At 44.7% G+C, this 18,401-nt stretch overlaps 2 protein-coding genes across 5 annotated transcripts in view; one reads left to right on the top strand and one right to left on the bottom strand.

The window, feature by feature from the left end:
• The window catches only part of UBE2E3 (ubiquitin conjugating enzyme E2 E3), a 91,623-nt gene that overhangs the window by 14,519 nt on the left and 58,703 nt on the right, over window positions 1-18,401 (top strand). The gene's annotated exons all lie outside the window — the stretch shown is intronic.
• CERKL (ceramide kinase like) overlaps window positions 7,708-18,401 on the bottom strand; it is a 287,050-nt gene continuing 276,356 nt past the window's right edge. Inside the window, exon 11 of the transcript XR_008332902.1 lies at window positions 7,708-7,733. The gene's annotated coding sequence lies outside the window, so the exon portion shown is untranslated. The remainder of the gene's footprint in view (window positions 7,734-18,401) is intronic.

Below are 18,401 nucleotides of genomic sequence, written 5' to 3'. Positions count from 1 at the left end.
CGGATTCATTGATAAAAATCTGTAACCTTAAGCTAGACTGGTGACTGGGAGTGGCCGCCGAGACTGTATAACACCGGGCCTGAGAGACCTTCATTGGCTTCCAGTACGTTTCCAAGCACAATTCAAAGTGTTGGTGCTGACTCTTAAAGCCCTAAAGGGCCTCGGCCCAGTATACCTGAAGGAACCTCTCCACCCCCATCGTTCTGCCCGGACTCTGAGGTCCAAGGGCCTTCTGGCAGTTCCCTCACTGCAAGATGTGAGGTTACAGGGAACCAGGCAGAGGGCCTTCTTGGTAGCGGCGCCTGCCCTGTGGAACGCCCTCCCATCAGATGTCAAGGAAATAAACAACTATCTGACTTTTAGAAGACATCTGAAGGCAGCCCTGTTTAGGGATGTTTTTAATGTTTGATGTTTTATCGTGTTTTTAAGATTCTGTTGGGAGCCGCCCATGGTGGCTGGGGAAACACAGCCAGATGAGCGGGGTATAAATAATAAATTATTATGATTATGATTAGGATTTTTGTATTTGTAGCCTGAAGTATTATTTAGGGTTTTTTTTGGTTGGGGAGTATATTGTTTATTAGTGTGTATATATTAGTATTGTTAATTGTTTGTGTTATTTTTATGTTTGGGTCATTTTTATTTTCCTTTTCGTTATGTATTTTGTTCTTTGATTATTTTCATTATGTGTTTTGTGCTTCGTATACTGTAACTTTGTGTCGTGAACCGCCCTGAGACCTCTGGGGATAAGGCAGTATACAAATTTAATTGATGATGATGATGATTAATAATGCTCTCCAGGGTTTCAGATTGGGTGTGTGTGTGTGTGTGTGTGTCGGGCATTCCCAGTCACACCAACCAAATCAGGAATCTTCTGCATAGAAAGCATATTTTCTGTCACTGAGCCGTGGCTGCTCCCTGGTAGTATAATCCAGACTCCATGTCAAGGAACAGCTGAATGCTGGGGCTTTTATATATTAAGCAAATTAAGAATACTTGGGCATTCTCACTTGTTTGCACACTTCTCCTTCTGCTGGCTGTGGGAATGGAGATATGAAATAATAAAGCAACTTTACCTGGAACTCGCAACATACTTTCATGCCTTGAGTTCTTCTAAGTCCTCTTGATTTTGTTGCACGAGGTCATTACACGCTTAATAAGAGTTTCCCGCTTGAAATTAACGGCATTCAAACGTGTTAAACTTTGGCCGGATCTCCAGAGGGATGCTGGTGTTGACTGGACATCGGATTTCGCATCCAACACCAAATTATACGCTTGCGCGGAATTGTGGAATAGTCGCAGTTCAAAGGTTATTCGAGGTGAAGGAATCCCGAGTTACATCTGCAAGTCCACAAATTGCTGTTTGGTGAGTCCAGAATGGTCTCAATCTCTCTGAGATGACTCTTTGCAAATTTAATACAGTGGTACCTCGGGTTAAGTACTTAATTTGTTCCGGAGGTCTGTTCTTAACCTGAAACTGTTCTTAACCTGAAGCACCACTTTAGCTAATGGGGCTTCCCGCTGCAGCCTCACAATTTCTGTTCTCATCCTGAAGCAAAGTTCTTAACCCGAGGTAGTATTTCTGGCTTAGCGGAGTCTGTAACCTGAAGCGTATGTAACCCGAGGTACCACTGTATTGGCTATCAAAGTGGCTAAAATATATACAGTGTGTATCTATGTATAAAAGGGGTCATTAACCATTTTTTGTCATGCTGTCAGATAATGCTGCCGGCTGCCATCGTGGCCTAGTCTTGCACTTACTGGTTCCCTATTACAGGAGCTGTCTCTAATGGTGCCATTTGTGCTTTCTCCGAGGCAAAGGGCTTCCTGTTTATCTGTTATTGGCACTTGTGAAAATACTGCTTGACGGGGTTTTCCTTGCACGCTTGCATTCTGCCCTGGGGAGCGAGGGTGGAGAAAGGAAACTCCAAATAATGGTTGAGGTGGTCTTGCCACATTGGAGAATGCGTATGAAAGAGTGTGTGCTTTTCAGTGTTAAAAATGTACTGCTTCCGGGTCAGTGAACACTTGCTGACAGGATTGAGCGAAAGCAGGGTTTGCTGATTTCTGGAATAGTGAGGGAAGGCAGGAGAACGGGAGAGGAGAGAGGGTTGTGAGTATCCTAAGGGTATCCCAACTGCCCAATGGTAGAGATGGGCCTTTAGGTTGCCGCTGTAGCAAAGTGTTTCCCGAATGTGGCTCTCTGGAAGTTTTTGGACTACAGTTCCTATCAGCCCAGACCACTGGTCCTGCTAGCTAGGGATGATGGGAGTTGTAGTGCAAAAACAGTTTGAGAAACACAGCTGTAGCGGAGCCATCCTTTGGAAGATGGAGCTGAATGAAGCCCTTAGCTAGCCGATCCCGGTGGCAGGACTGTCTGTTCAAACTGCGACTTCCTTCATCGTTAATCTTTTCGGAAGGTAAATCAATGCGTCACAGCCATTTAAAGATGTGTTTAACTAACGATGGCCTTTATTTACCCATAGCTATTATTAGTAAGTGATTTATTGGCGTATTGGGGAGGGACCCGATGATTTAATTTTGGAGCAGCGAACTCGGGAAAAGAAGAAAAAGGGAGCGAGATGCCATTTAGTACAGCAGCGGCTGCGACAATCTATTATTTTATTTTAGTCATTGTGCCTCTCTTTCTGCCACCTCTTAGTCCTTCAGGGTAACTAGTACTTAATGCGAGTAGCTATGGTGCTAGATACTAAACACAGTAGAATTCCGAGGCAATTAGATGCCTAATAGAATTTTAAGAGAGTTATTAATTTAGCAGACTTGACAAGGCTTGGAGATCAGGAGGGTCTTTCTCACTTTGCTACGCTTAGGAACGATTAGAGCATATTTTATCCAAGACAGGCTCAGTGTTTTCAAAATAATCATAATTAAAAAAAAAACCTAATGGATTTTGTTTTGTACAGACCGAGCTCCTCTCTTCCTCTATAGCGAGGTGAAACTGCACTCTTGCCATCTTCATAGGTGGAGGCCTGTGTTTAGTGTTTTGAGTTTAATATCCCTTCATTAGTGTTATTATTAATCTTCACAGCAACCTTCAAGGTAGGTTACACTGAGCTGCCATGACTGACCAAAGCTCATCCAGTGAGCTTATTCGCTGAGTGGGGATTTGAGGCCTGATCTCAGTCCCAACACTCTGAACACTACATCAGAATTATTTCCAACAAGAGGGATGAATTAAAATAGGAGGCAGAAATACATACATACACAGAGGGCCTAAATTCAAATCCTGCCTGGGCCTTTTCAGGACTCAAAACTATCCCAGGGGAATTTCTGATCCTTTCCTCCGTTTCATCTGCAGTTTGTCATACATCCTAAGTAGTAGACACAACTTTTAGAAGACATCTGAAGGCAGCCTTGTATCGGGACGTTTTTAAGGTTTAATGCTTTATTATGTTTTTATATGTGTTGGAAGCCACCCAGAGTGGCTGGGGCAACCCAGTCAGATGGACGGGGTATAAGCAATAAAATTATTATTATTGAATTGTTATAGTGGGCTGGGGTGGGGAAGATGCAGTTCAAGTTAAAAGTGATTGGCTGCCGGTTTATTTCTGGACCCATTTCAAAGTGTTGGCGAAGGCTACAGAAACAAGAAAACCACAGTGCTATGCCTCTGGTGGGTATGTGGGCTTTCAGGGTTCATACTGGGGGGGGGGGAACATTTTTAAATGCCGCCCCCCCAGGTTGGGAGGAAAAACTGTCCATAGAAATCAGTAGAGAAGTCCAGAATTTTACCATAGATGTGACTGGGCAGTCGCATGTCTGGCCAGAAACAAAAGTTAGCTCTTTCTAACTCAGGGCTTGTTTTGTGTGAAACATCAGATTTTAAAATGATTTAAAATGAAAATAGTTCTGCCTGTGGACATTCCAATGTGGATTCCATCAATTATCCCCATAATGTCATCCCCTGCCTTGTGTCGTCTTCTTCTGTGGTTGTTCTGCCGCCTTGTTTTAAATATCTACCGGGTCCAGATATTGCGCCCGCCCACCGCTCCTGGACCAGAAAGTTTGGAGTTTGAATTCAAAGCCAGCTGCAGATGGAAAACAGCGGCAGGCGGGATGGAGATGAGAGTTGATTTCAGGTCCCCCCTTGCCGTTAGCATAATCTTTCCTTTAATTTTATTTGTGTTGTCACAATCTTTTAATTGAACCCAGCTTTGGGGATCTGACAGAGTTGAAAAGTGAGCTAAAAATAACCCAGATATATAAAATTCTGCAGCTCGAGGGGGCTTGGGCTGAGAGAGTAATCGTCCAGGGGTCCTTTACCTTTGCCTTTACCTAGGGCAGCCTGCAAAGTAGTCCCCTGTTAATATTGCACCCGGGAGAATGATCTGAGTCCAGTTTATAACTGCCCTTCGGTGTAGACCTGTGCAGTGTTAGAAACTCAAGATACTGTAGATCAGGAATGAAAATCCCTTTATCTGTCCTCTGTCTGTCTAAGGTGTGATGGTTAGCAACATTTATTTATGGAAATATTTATAGCCATCACTTCCATAAAAATACAGCCAGGCAGTATACAGCAAAGAAAATTGCAGCAACATAAATAAAAACACCAGAAGTGGGCAAAAATGAAATTTGCATTTCTGAATAGCACAGGTTTTAAGCGGTGTCTAAAAGAAAGAAGGGATGATTCTCGCCAAACCTCCAGTGGCAGGGAGTTCCACTGGGCAGGGCCTGCACCAGTCTTCATCAATCACATGCAAAGGGCCACATGAAACTCATAAGAGGAGTCCTGCAGCTGCCCATCTAGTCCAGCATCCTGTTCTCACATCGGCCAACCAGATGCCCATGGGAAGCCTGTGAGTGGAATGTGGGGAAAAAGATTCCTGCATTGCCAGGGGTTGGGATAGATGACCCTCGGGGTCCCTTCCAATGCTACAATTCTATGGTTCTGTGTAATAACATTCTCCCTACCTGTGATCTGCATCAGCTGGCATTCAGAGGTATACTGCTTCTTGACAGTGGAGGTAGAAACCTAGCCATCTTCATTGACACCAAATTCTTAACTGATAGGGGGTTGTGTGCGTGTGTGTGGTCAGAATCAGGTAAGGGTATTTTGTGCCCTCGGCAAACTCTCTTCATGCATAATATAACAGTGCATTTTAGTGGGTTGCCTTGAACAAGACAATGAGACTACTAACCAGTTTCATTGATAATAATAATAATATTTAGTGTAAATTTCCATCTTTGAAGTTCGTGCCATTTCAGCTCAAAACCCTCTAAAATTACGCCAGATGTAACTGTACTATTCTGCAGCTTCTCACCGTAATGGTTTTTTAAAAACCCTGTTCCTCAGCAAATAGCCCTGTATGTAAGACAAAACTGTGCGGTGGGTTAACGTAGAAGAACCCAATAAAACTGAATTAATTTTTTGGCAGTGGACGAGAAAATCCTTAAGGCTGCTATCCTGTGCGCAGTTACCTGAGAGGAAGCTACTCTGTATACAGCAGTATTTATTACCAAGTATGCATGCGTACAAGGGACGCGGGTGGCGCTGTGGGTTAAACCACAGAGCCTAGGACTTGCTGATCAGAAGGTCGGCGGTTCGAATCCCCGCGACAGGGTGAGCTCCCGTTGCTCGGTCCCTGCTCCTGCCAACCTAGCAGTTCGAAAGCACGTCAAAGTGCAAGTAGATAAATAGGTACCGCTCTGGCGGGAAGGTAAACGGCATTTCCGTGCGCTGCTCTGGTTCGCCAGAAGCAGCTTTGTCATGCTGGCCACATGACCCAGAAGCTATACGCTAGCTCCCTCGGCCAATAAAGCGAGATGAGCGCCGCAACCCCAGAGTCGGCCACGACTGGACCTAATGGTCAGGGGTCCCTTTACCTTTACCTTATGCATGGGTATATTGTGCTGTTAAATATACTTCTGCAACTTTTCAAGTCTGACATAGGGATGGACAAACCTAATGGCCAGCCTGTAAAGGAGATATCCATCCATCCATCTATATTTTAGAAGGAAGAACTATACATGTACCTCAAAATGCTTACAAATATTGTTGGTGACTTTTGCAACAAATTAACAATTTAAAATAAACATGAAGTTGGGATGATAACATTTCTTTGATGAAAATACGGACGTCCTATTCCAACATTTCTCCCATGAAGATAGGGATGACCTAAGGAAAAGCGGGACATTCCGGGATCAAATCAGAAACAGGGGTAGCTTCTGTAAATCCAGGACTGTCCCGGGAAAATAGGGACACTTGGAGGGTCAGGAATGATAAGAGCTTTACGAATCTTGTTGGGATGGGAAAGGGAAATATTCGCCAAGTTAGGAGAGGGGGAATGAGATTGAAAAAGAAGAGCTTCTTTCTGCTGTCTCCTCTCCAAGAAAGAATCAGTTGAATTGCTCTTAACCCCCAGTAACATTTTGGAAAATTGGATGACAATGCTAAAAGTGAAGGGAGGTGGGGAAAGGCAGGAGACTTAAGATTATCTCTAAAGCAGGGGCACCCAAAGGTCTGCTGAAAGCTTCGATTCGCCAGGTACAAGCCAGGGCGGCTGCTATTTATATGCACCAACCTGGAAGATAGCTGAGTGCAAAGAGGCTTTTAAAAAAGACATATGCTGAAATCAGGAGGAGAAGAGAAGAGCCATTTTCAAGAGAATCAAGAAATCTCCTCTGCCCCCTGCCCCACTTTCAGCTCCAGATACCCCCCCTTACACAATGGCTAAGGGTATGTGGTTTGTGTTTTTTTGGGTTAAAAAAGAAGATGCAAAAGGAAAATCTGCCCAGAACCCTTAACTAACAACAACAACAATTCTCTGCAAGTTTGATCCATCTCCATGGTCTTAATGATAGTAATCAAACCAAATTTAGGTATTTCCTACGAAATTAAAAATAGTCGGGAGTGTAAAATTTTCTCCCTCCCTTGGCGTTGGGAGAAGGACCTCCAGGGGTAGCAAACTGCCCTTCTGATTTTGCCACCCTTAAAATCCCCCTTCCCGGGCAGCTAACCTACTTCGCCTAGTGCTGAATCCGACTTTTGTCAGAGTGTGTGTGAGTGGTTTGGTTAGCAGGTGTTACTCCGCATGGGCGAAGCGGAAGGCATGGCCACCCCAAGGACTTTCTCAGTTCTGCCGTTTCAGTTGTGCCAAACCCTCTCCAGAGATGCAGCCTCATCATTTTGCCACTTGCCTTTTGGTGAGTGGCTTATAAGTGGCTTTTTTTCAGACAGGCTGGAGTCAGTCAAGTTCTCCGAACCATAGAATTGTAGAGTCAGAAGCCCGTCCCCTGCAGTGCAGGATTCTTTTGCCCAGTGTGCGGCTCGACTCGAACCCAAGACCCTGAGATTAAGAACCTTATGCTCTGCACCTTTGCAGTTCCTGTTCTGTGTTTTGGTTGTTTTTATGCAGTCTGAAATCGGCTGTGTTTGTTCTCGCTTTTCTTTTTCATTTCATCACCGATGGCGTTAGCTGCATTGAGGGTCCTCAGACTGAACGCCAGGTTACAGTGGTGCCTCGCAAGACGAAATTAATTCGTTCCGCGAGTCTTTTCGTCTTGCGATGTTTTTCGTCTTGCGGAGCACAGTCAGTCGCAACTGCACCTCTTCAAGCGGTTTTTTTTAAAAAAGGAAACAAACTCGCAAGACGTTTTCGTCTTGCGAAGCAAGCCCATAGGGAAAATCGTCTTGCGAAGCACCTAAAAAAAGGAAAAACTCTTTCGTCTTGCGAGTTTTTCGTCTTCCGAGGCATTCGTCTTGCGAGGTACCACTGTAAATATCTTTAAATAAATAAAGCACCCCTGAGCTGTTTGCAGTTTTGTTTTGTTTTTTGGATTCTGATATATTTAGAATTTACATGTGTGTGTGTGTGTAGGCCTCAGATCCTGCCTTTAAAGAATCACTCCACTTAATGCTCAGGTAATGGCATGCAGGGATAAATGAGTGGCTGTTTATACAGGATTATGTTGACATGAAGCTGCTGGGGATGGAGATGGGGGATGCCACAATAAATGTGTCTGTGTTGCTCTGCACATCATTTCTATTAAAAGTGTGACCTGAAAATGAGTGGTGGCTTTGTTAAAATACCTTTTTCTGAAAAATGGCTCTCAGACTGTTTGTTTGTTTGTTTGTTTTATTTATTCCCAAGGAGCTCACGCTGGGATACATGTGTCTCGCCTTCCCCATTTTAACCTCCCAACAAGCCTGCAGGGTGGTAATAATAATAATAATAATAATAATAATAATAATAATAATAATAATAATATTTTTTGTGCCCTGGCCTTCTGACTGGGTTGCCCCAACCACTTGGGGCAGCTTCCAACAGAATATAAAAACATTAATTATGAAAAACTAAGTCTCTCTGATCCTAGTCGAGCACTAGGGAGTAAGCTTCATTTAACATAGTGGGGCTACTCTTGAGTAAATGAAGATGAATTGGATTGCACTTTAGACCAGAACTGTAAGAGGTGCTTTGCGTGTTATTCCACAAACCTATCTTATATGACTACTCAGAAGGAAGTCCTGCTGAGTTCAGTGGGACTCGCTCCCAGGCACGGGTCTACAGGGTTGTAGCCTCAATCGTTGAGTTTGTAAAGTTTGTTGAGATTGTTCTTCGAGAGGGATAAAGAAAGAGCCTAGAGTTGGCCATGGAAGAAGCAAACAACCAAGATACGCAATCCAGCAAATGTTTATTTTTTTTTTAATGAGTGGTCTCTGGGCTTGATTGCTCACTTCTCCTCACAGTTGGCTGAGCCTGTGAGTTCAAGGCTGGGCTCCGGATCTGTCACTGAGTACTTTGAGGAAACATCTGATATATTTTGTGAGCTATCATCTGAACAGGCCCAAGGCAAATGATTAAGAGGGAGATTTGGAAGATACACAGAAAGCATTCTGCTCACAAAAGGGAACCCATTCCTCAGTATCCTAATCCCATATTTTTGCTTGAAAGAATGCCAAAGACACATTCTTTCCTAATTTGATCCTCTCTCCATGGGTAGAGCAAATGAAGTCAAATCCTGCTTCTTGTTTACAAGAAGCCTGTGAGGTGGGTCACCATTAGCCTCTTTTTTCAGAAGAAGGGCTTGGGGTGAGAGACTCTAACCTTTGGAAATGAACCTTTTAGATAAGTACACTATATGCTGGGTGATAGTTGGCCTGAAAAATGAGAAAAGCCACACAGTTTAGCATTTTCAAAGCTTGTTTCAAATCCATGCTTAATACCAGCCTTCCATTTCACTTCAAGATTGATTGACATCTATCTTTCATATGTAAAATCAGACTGTGCAAAAATCCTCCTGGTACTGGTTAGCTGTGCACCTTGCAGCTGAAGTCTATGCATGTCTATTTAGAAGCAAATGTCACTGACTTTAGTGACACTTATTCCTGGGTAAATATGTTTGGGACTGTGCTTTAATAAATAATTGTTGCATAGATTTCAGTACACTGGATGTGTCTTGTACGTGTGTTCCAGTTCTGGTGTGCAGTAATCATTGTCTTAAGTTTTATATTCATTGGTCTATGTCTTTTGCACAAGTTTACCTGTGTACAAGATGGTTGAGCTGTGCAGATCAGCAAGTGTATACTTTTCCCACACAAATACTTGTACATGTGTATAGACAGCTTCAGTGTGAACCAGCCTAGACTGTAAACTCACTGAATGTTACATGTGAATAGCCATATGAGTGTAAAATGGTAAAGGTAAAGGACTCCTGACAGTTAAGTCCAGTCGCAGACGACTCTGGGGTTGCGGCGCTGATCTCACTTTACAGGCCGAGGGAGCCAGCATTTCGTTTGCAGACAGTTTTTCCGGGTCATGTGGCCAACATGACTAAGCCGCTTCTGGCAAAACCAGAGCAGCGCACGGAAATGCCATTTATCTTCCCGCCAGAGCGGTACCTATTTATGTACTTGCACTGGCATGCTTTCGAACGGCTAGGTTGGCAGGAGCTGGCACAGAGCAACGGGAGCTCACCCCGTCATGGGGATTCGAACCGCCGACCTTCTGATGGGCAAGCCCAAGAGGCTCAGTGGTTTAGACCACAGCGCCACCCGTGTATCCCACGTATGTGAGTGTACACCTCAACTATTTGCGTACACAGATTGGACACTTGATGCATGTACCTTGTGAACTCTCCTGTGGCTTTGGGGCAACCCTGTTTCTGCACATTTCTATCTTTGCTGTGGCCTCCGATTAAGCAGATCTGTTTAGGGAAGTTTTTAATGTTTAATGCTGTATTGTTTTTAACACTTGATTGGGAGCTGCCCAGAGTGGCTGGGGAGACTCAGCCAGATGGGCGGGGTATAAATAATATATTATTATTATTATTATTAGTATTATATCTGTGTGTTTCTGCAGCACTCTGAACAAAACGAACATTTGTGCATGTGTATATATGATGGTAATGAAATATCTCTATAGTGCCATTTGTGTAGAAGCCACTTTACAGAGTTCAATGGGTCCCTACTGCAAGGGATTTAATAGTCTAGAGAGGAAGGTGAGAGAGGAAGGAAAGGGAATCAGAGGCAGAGTTAAACAGGGGAAGATGTGCTTCAACTATATGCATTTAGGCTCAGTTACAGTGAGGTATTGAGCAACAATAGTTCCATACTTTCTTCCTGGCGTCTATGAAAAATGGTCATCCTTATCTAGCATAGTTAGCCGGAGTTAGGCTTGCTCGAGTCCCCTCGAAATCACTGAGAATGAAAGAAACAGTTAAACACCTTCCGGGGAATCGCTGGATTTTCTTTTCCCCAGGCAGATTAATTTACAAGCTGACTAGCTATACAAATAAAATTATTCTTCCAATCGTTTGCAACGGGCTTTTGACTTCATATCCCGCTGCCCCCAGTGCCTTGATCTCTTCCTTGCAACCCACGGTACATACGATGGAAAATGAGACGTATCTCTTTGTTTGCTGAGTCTGGAGTTAAAATACGTCGGGGCGGTAGATTATTAGAAGCATGAATCCCTGTAACAGCAAGAAAGAAGGGGAAGAATGGATGTCTCTACTGTTGGCTCGAGCCTGGAAGCAAATAGCCTTGTGGGTGATGATTAGCTGGTCCTCTCTCTCTCTCTCTCTCTCTCTCTCTCTCTCTCTCTCTCTCCCCCTCTCCCTCTCTCTCTCCCTCTCCCCTCCGCCCTTCCCAGCCTCCATCTCATTGGAGACTAACATTCATAGAGCAAAGGCCAGGATACGTACACCAAAGCTCATGAGCACACCAATGATTTATTTGGAGGGATCTCCCTGCACCCTGGCCTCGCTTGACTAATTTGCAGCTTTATTTTGCTCCAAAGGGATAGTGGTGACAAGGTCTTTGTTGCCAAAATGAAATCCTTGGGCAAAGAGAAAAGGGTGCGCAATCCCTTGGGCGCAGAATCGGATAGTGGTATATAGGTGTATGTATATAGGTGTGTGTGTTTGTGTATATGCATACCCTCTAGCTTGCAGCCGGGCAAATGGAGTGTTTGCAAGATGGCGACAGAACCACTGGCTTGGGAGTCTGGTGTGTCGTGTTTGTTATCAAAGGGTTGGGCAGACCAGGTGGGGAGGGGAAGGCTGTTTTCCTCAGGCAATGAGCTTGACTTGGAATGTTGTAAAGCGTAACAGCAAGCGGTAACTACAGGAAGTGTTTTCTGCCAGAGAGCAGGGCAAGTCTCCTCCACTCTGTTTGTACGCGCACATAGGCACGTGAACATTTCCCCCCACCAACTTTTTTAAATAAACTGAAAACGAAACCACGCAACGGAAGAGACAAAGTAGCAGCAGCTTTTGAGATTTGCTCCTTGCCTGATGAATTTCTGCTACACAATATGCCCAAAGAGTGTTCACTTCATCCTATCTGAATGAATCTCGGGTACAGTGGTACCTCGGGTTACATACGCTTCAGGTTACATACGCTTCAGGTTACACACTCCGCTAACCTAGAAATAGTGCTTCAGGTTAAGAACTTTGCTTCAGGATAAGAACAGAAATTGTGCTCTGGCGGCGCAGCGGCAGCAGGAGGCCCCATTAGCTAAAGTGGTGCTTCAGGTTAAGAACAGTTTCAGGTTAAGTACAGACCTCCAGAACAAATTAAGTACTTAACCCAAGGTACCACTGTAATATCTCTCTCTCTCTCTCTCTCTCTCTCTCTCTCTCTCTCTCTCTCACACACACACACACACACACACACACACATTCAAGTGATATATATCTGTAGGATCTGAGCATTTAGCATTTTCAAAACTCCCTAGATTTCTTTCTTTCAGTAGATAAAACTGTTTGCTTATATAGCTATTTATCACATTTGTCTTCCCATTTCCCCCAAGGTGGTGTATGTGGGTCTCTCCCTCATTTCATCCCCACAAGAATCTTGTGAGATAGGTTGCCCCGAGAGAACAGTGACTGGCCAAAGTTCACCCAGTGAGCTTCATGGCCGGGTGGAGATTTGAACCTTGCTTTCCCAATTTCTGCTCCCACCACTCTCGACAGCACACTAACATTACACTACACTTCATACACAGGGAACATGAAGCTCCTTGGGAGTTTATTAGGGCAGGAATGGCAGTCCTGCAACCCTGGAATGCAAGTGACTTTTGTCAGGATTCTCCAGAACCAGCGTGACAAACTCATATATATATATAAATCAAATCGCCAAATGGAGCCTTAAACCTGGATTACCGTCGCCACAATGGAATGCCTAGGCACCGTTTTTGTTTTGTTGTGGACTGTTGCTGTTTCTATACCGCTTTGTATTTTAAAGAACATATCTCAAAGCGTTTTGCTACACATAAAAATATCAAACAAAACAATCCGGAATAAAACAAATTCAAGCTTCAGTAACAATATTTCAGATCTTTTTCTTAAGTGGCCTCTTGTTACCCAGAGATCTCCGCAGTTGGTCGCAATTGGACCTGCACCAGTTGCAAAACGTGCCTGGCGCCTGGCTAATTTTGAACACTTTTGCAGACACAATTATGTATATTAGCGCAACACAACTTATGGGCATCCTATTAGTTTAGTGAAGCTGAATTTTGGAAGATTCAGTACAGACAAATGTACTTATTCACAAGGCACATAGTTAAACTATGGGATTCATTCAGATAAGAGGCAGCGGTGACTGCCAACTTGGATGGTTTTAAAGGGGACTCAGGAACATTCCCAGAGGATAACTAGCCATGCTATGTTCTATCTCCACTTGCCGGAAGCAGAATGCAGTGGTTGGAAGCTACAGGTGAGGGAGTGTTGTTGCGCCTAGGTCCTGTTTGCAGGCTTCTCATGGGCATCTGGTTGGCTTCTGCGAGAGCAGTATGCTTAGGGTTGCCATACCTCCAGAATTTCCTGGACACAGCTGGGATTCGGCCGTCAAAAACAGTGTCCGGGTGGGAATCGCTTTCATGTCCGGGAAAATCTGGATGCATGGCAACCCTAGAATTTGGCGGATTTCCTCCAGATTTTCTCTTTTTGAAATATGGCAAGGTCCCTAAGAATTCTTGACTAGAGGGGCCACTGACCCAATCGGCAAGGCTCTTCTTATGCTAAATGCAATGAAGGATCCCATGGTAGACACTCAGCAATCCCTGGCTGAGGGGTCAATGGAAAGGATTCACTCCAGGTAAAGAGTTTGAACTTGCCTGAGTTGTAAGTCCAGGACTGAATGTTGGTGTAAGGATGCTGCTACCTCATAAACAAGTCCATTAAAATTATTAGTCTACACATTTCTTCTTACTAGTCACTTGCTTGTATATAGCTTTTGATAGTTGGGGAAAGAAGAAGAAGAGAAGAAGAGTTTGGATTTGATATCCCGCTTTATCACTACCCGAAGGAGTCTCAAAGCGGCTAACATTCTCCTTTCCCTTCCTCCCCCACAACAAACACTCTGTGAGGTGAGTGAGGCTGAGAGACTTCAGAGAAGTGTGACTAGCCCAAGGTCACTCAGCAGCTGCATGTGGAGGAGCGGAGACGCGAACCCGGTTCACCAGATTACGAGTCTACCGCTCTTAACCACTACACCACACTGGCTCTCCAGTGGGATAGAAAGGGATAGAGGGGAAACCTACTCCACACTGGATATCTGGGGGCAATTTTTACTCGCCCCTGGCTGGTTTCTAGTTGATGTCATTAGACTTGGAAGACCAAACATCTCCCTTTGCTTTGAGGCTAATAGAGTAAATATGAGCAATGAAGACTAGCCTGAGATACAAACATGTTAACGTCAGGACAGACTTTTGTGTTAGATATCATGAGCTTATTTCTCCCATCGTTTATTTAAGTTAGATATTAAAATAATTTATCACATGCCTTTCCCCTGCTGTCTATAGCAGAGCTTTCCAAACTGTGTGTCGCGACACTGTGTTGGCTACAGCGTGTAGGTGTGTCGCGCGAACACTCCCTGCGCTCCTCCCGGGGCTGGAAAGGGGTTAGCTGAACCTCCGGGTTGCTAGTAAAACTGAATTACTGTGTCACGAAATGATGCATGTCTAAAAAGCGAGTTGCCAACATGGAAAGTTTGGAAAGCTCTGGTCTACAGTGCCAAATAAATATAACTCCATTGAAAAAAGACTGGGGTTTTATGTCACAAGTAGAGAATGTGGGTATATACCTAACCAAAGAGAGGGGGAGGGAAGACTCCTGCCTTAAATTGTTTATGCTTCATGCTGTTTCAGTCGGCAGAAGGTTGGAAAATGTTTGATATTAAAGCATTAAAGGATTGCAGTTTACTTGTATCACCTTAAGGCAGAATTGTAATGCAGAATTAGGCTGATGCAGTGCCTTGTTTCTCTAGCTGTTAAGTTATATTTAAGCCAAAATAGATGTTGAATTTGCAGTAATAGCAGTAGTCTTACATAATCATTTTTTACGGCAGCGGCTGACAAACGCGTTCGCAGGCAGGCTGAGCATTAGGCAAGGGGGAGGCAGATGGACTCAGAAATAATGTTTTATTGTTATAGTGCTTTAGCGCTGGGAAGAGGCCTTGTGTGCAATTAGCGCTATATAATCTTTACCGCGTTTTTACTCATGCAGTGTGCCAGGCCATTGCCTATAGGCCTTGGAGCACTTTCAGGTAGGCCCCAGTGCCACAGCCTGCCCTGTGCACTAGCTATGCCATCGCCGTAGCATTTTGGTTGGGCCAGTGCCAACACCAGCAGCTCCTTGCAAAGCTGGTGTTGAGGAAGCCAGAAACAGAGAGGAAAAAGTGGTAAGCGGATGTTAATATATAAATAAGGAAGGAAGAGAAAGGGAGGGGATAAGAGAAGAAACTGGTTCTAGGAGGAGGAAGTGAATAGAAAAGGACCGGGGATGAAATAAACTGGCAATTTTCCTGTGTGTGTGTGTCTGTAAGTCAGGTACGAAAGAAGAACGGGAGAAGAAATTACAGGAGATGGGTAAAAATACGTTGAGACACACGTTGAGGGGAATTGCGCAGCGAAAAGCCTTCTCCACTGACTCTGAGTCATTGAATTCTGCCTAAAACAGGGAGGCTGAGTCACAAAACCCCCAGAGCCAATACCTGTACTCTGCAAAAGCTGAGCTGTGGAGCGCTTTGCCAAAAGGAAAGTGCCATGGCAAAGAATTTAGCGACTTCCAAAGGTGGGTTAGGTTTCAGTAGAAAACGATGCCAGCCACTGGCATGTGACTGTGCCTTGCACCTGACTACCATATTTGGACTGGTGCGCCTCAGTAATTTTTGCCTAAGTCAAGTGGGCTCTGGGATTTGAGAACTCTGCAAGGTGGACCAATTTTATTACCTTGTAAAACCGGGGAGGGGAATCTGAGACGGAGAGATATAGTGGCTTGCTTCTCTGGGCAGACCTAGAGTGGGTGACTGGAGGGCAGTGGAAGGGGGCAGAAACAGCATGGCAGAGCAAAGAATGCACTTGATTATAATATTTTGCTGTTCCACCTGTAGAGCCAGAATTAACTCACTTTGCCTTTGAACTGAAGAATTCTCAGATATTTGATTTGCTAACTGGCTTTGCTCATCTCTGAGCCTCAGTCTTCCCTATCTGTATAATAGGACAACATACATATGAATTTTAGGCCCAGGAGCCTTCCAGGACTATCTGTCTGGTTCTTGGGGACTCTCCCTAGGCCACATTCCGTCTTCAGCCATGTCCCTTTACCTACCTTAACTTCACATCCTCCTTGAGAGTTTTTACTCGACTAGAATGTGCCCTTGAACTTTGATAACGCCTCTTGCTTGCCTGTATGGAGGTTAGAGTGTGTGAGACTCTGTGGAAACCAGCCTAATTTACATTTTTTTATTGCTACATTCACTTCCCTGCTCGCCTGGCCTTTGGGACGTTGCCCAGAAGGAAATGTGGCCCTTGGCTTTTACTTTTTACTCTTAAGAGAAAGAAATCATTGCTTTTTCACCAAGTTCTGAGCAGGGAAAAAGAAGTCAGCCTATGCAGCCTGCGGAGAGGTCATCTCTTCAAGAGTCCCGCACCTTCAATTGTCCTCAGCCCTGTTAGTTAAGTGCCGGTCAATTTACCAATGAAACCCCTTATTTCTTTCCCGCAAGAGTTTGCAAATGAATGGGCAGTCTGTTGTCTACAGATGAAACTGTGTAAGAGATCTCACTTCTTAGCGGCTGCGTTAGCACCAGCGTTTGAAATTTGCCTCCTCTGACCACGTGAAGATGCCTGGGCATCAGGATGGATAGCAGACCACTGGATAGCTCAGAGCATGGTGCTGATAATACCAAGGTTGCAGGTTTAATCCCCATGTGGGACAGCTGCTTTGCAGGGGGTTGGACTAAATGATCCTCAGGGTCCCTAGCAACTCTACGATTCTGTGATCCAAGACGTCTCCACCATCTGGAGGTGCATGCCTGCGGATCCTCGGATCTTGACTGTTTTCACACACTAGCAACACATCCCGTAGAATTCTATCCATTATATTTTATCTGCACCATCAGAGTGAATTTCAGGAAACAAAAAGTTTGCTGAAAAATACGACGTTCGAACCCCAAAACGGCAAGCAGGCGTATAGTTTTGGTGACTGTAACCCTGGTTCAAGGAGCCATTCGGCGCCTAGCTTATACACCTGAGTTTCAAAAACTGGTTAGCACTCACAACTGTTTCTGGAGAAGGGATGCCGAGCGACGTGCTTGCCGCTCCCGTTCTGAATGGGCTGAAATATTGACTGGGAGTGTTCCAGCGGTGAAGCGGAAGTGGCACAGCGAGGGCAAGACGCAAATAGGCAATAATGTCAGCAGCCTTTCCCAGCTCTCCGTCCTCTCGCAGCAGCTGCGCAGCTCTTTTGCAGCCACGCTTTCGTTCCTAGTTTTCTGCGGAAAGTGTGCCATTCCCCCGGTGCTCTTTCGGAACCCGCCCTCGCTGCGAGAATGAACACACCCTTCACCAACTTTAGAGTCTCTGTCTGGAGAGGAGAGGAATTCAAATTATTATCATCTGTAAGTCGTATGCTTCCTGGTTCCTATTAAGCCCTTGTTTTCGCTTCCACAAATTCCTAATAAAATCTCGGCCCTTTCCCGCTAATGTTGTGGGCCCTGGATGCAGTTGCTTCAGTTTCCACGTCCCAATTTGAAGGTGTCCTCCGCCCTGCCTCTTCTCCCAGCTGTTGTTTAAATTCCAGCAGTTCTGAGCTTGCCGCTTCCTTGGGGAGACCAAGGAATGACACGCAGAAATAACATTTCCCCTCCCCTCTGAGCTGTGCTTTAGCCTGGCCCCAGTGTTTGGATTTGGATACCTTTGTCCTTTGCTGACAGTGGAAGACACTGCTTTGTGTATTTGTGTTTTTAGCAACCTCGTGTGGACTCAGATGCCAAGAAAATAAATAGCTTTGCAATGGTTTCTCTGTGTGCTGCTGCTTTGTGCTTCCATATGTTGTTAGCTGTTCCAGTTTAGTGACGTTAATCTTAGAAAGCATCACAGACGGATGGCCTCCTTATCAACTTTCCTTTTTAAACCCATTGGCCTGAACATGCATTTGTGTGTATGTCATAGAATAATGGAATTGCAGAGTTGGAAGGGACCCCGACGATCATGTAGCCCAACCCCTTGCAATCCAGGAATATGCAGCCATCCCATTCAGGGATTGAACCTGCAACCTTGGTGTTATCAGCATCAAGCTGTAACCAGCTGAGCTATCCAGTCTTTGTTTAATCCTTGCAGAAAATAATCAGGTTTGTGCAAATGTGGCAGCACCATGTTAGGAACATGGGGACCCATCTCATACCTTTGTAACTCAGGGATGCCTACACTAGCCTTTGCCAACCTGGTGCCCTCCCGGTGGTTTGAATTACAACTCCCAGCAGCCCCAGATAGCATGAGGAAGAGGACACAAAAGCTATCATCCTGAAGAATGCAGCCTTTCAACGGAAGTGTTCATACCTGCACTTATTGTTGGCGGAAGATATACATGGCAGCAGATGAGCAATATGTGTTTGGGACAGTGCTGTTAGACATCGTTTCAAGAGCTAAACTGGGATT

Source organism: Podarcis raffonei, chromosome 1, assembly GCF_027172205.1.
Source record: "Podarcis raffonei isolate rPodRaf1 chromosome 1, rPodRaf1.pri, whole genome shotgun sequence".
NCBI lineage: Eukaryota > Metazoa > Chordata > Lepidosauria > Squamata > Lacertidae > Podarcis > Podarcis raffonei.
Note: the sequence above shows the minus strand (reverse complement) of the source record. Positions and strands in the feature narration are given on the sequence as shown.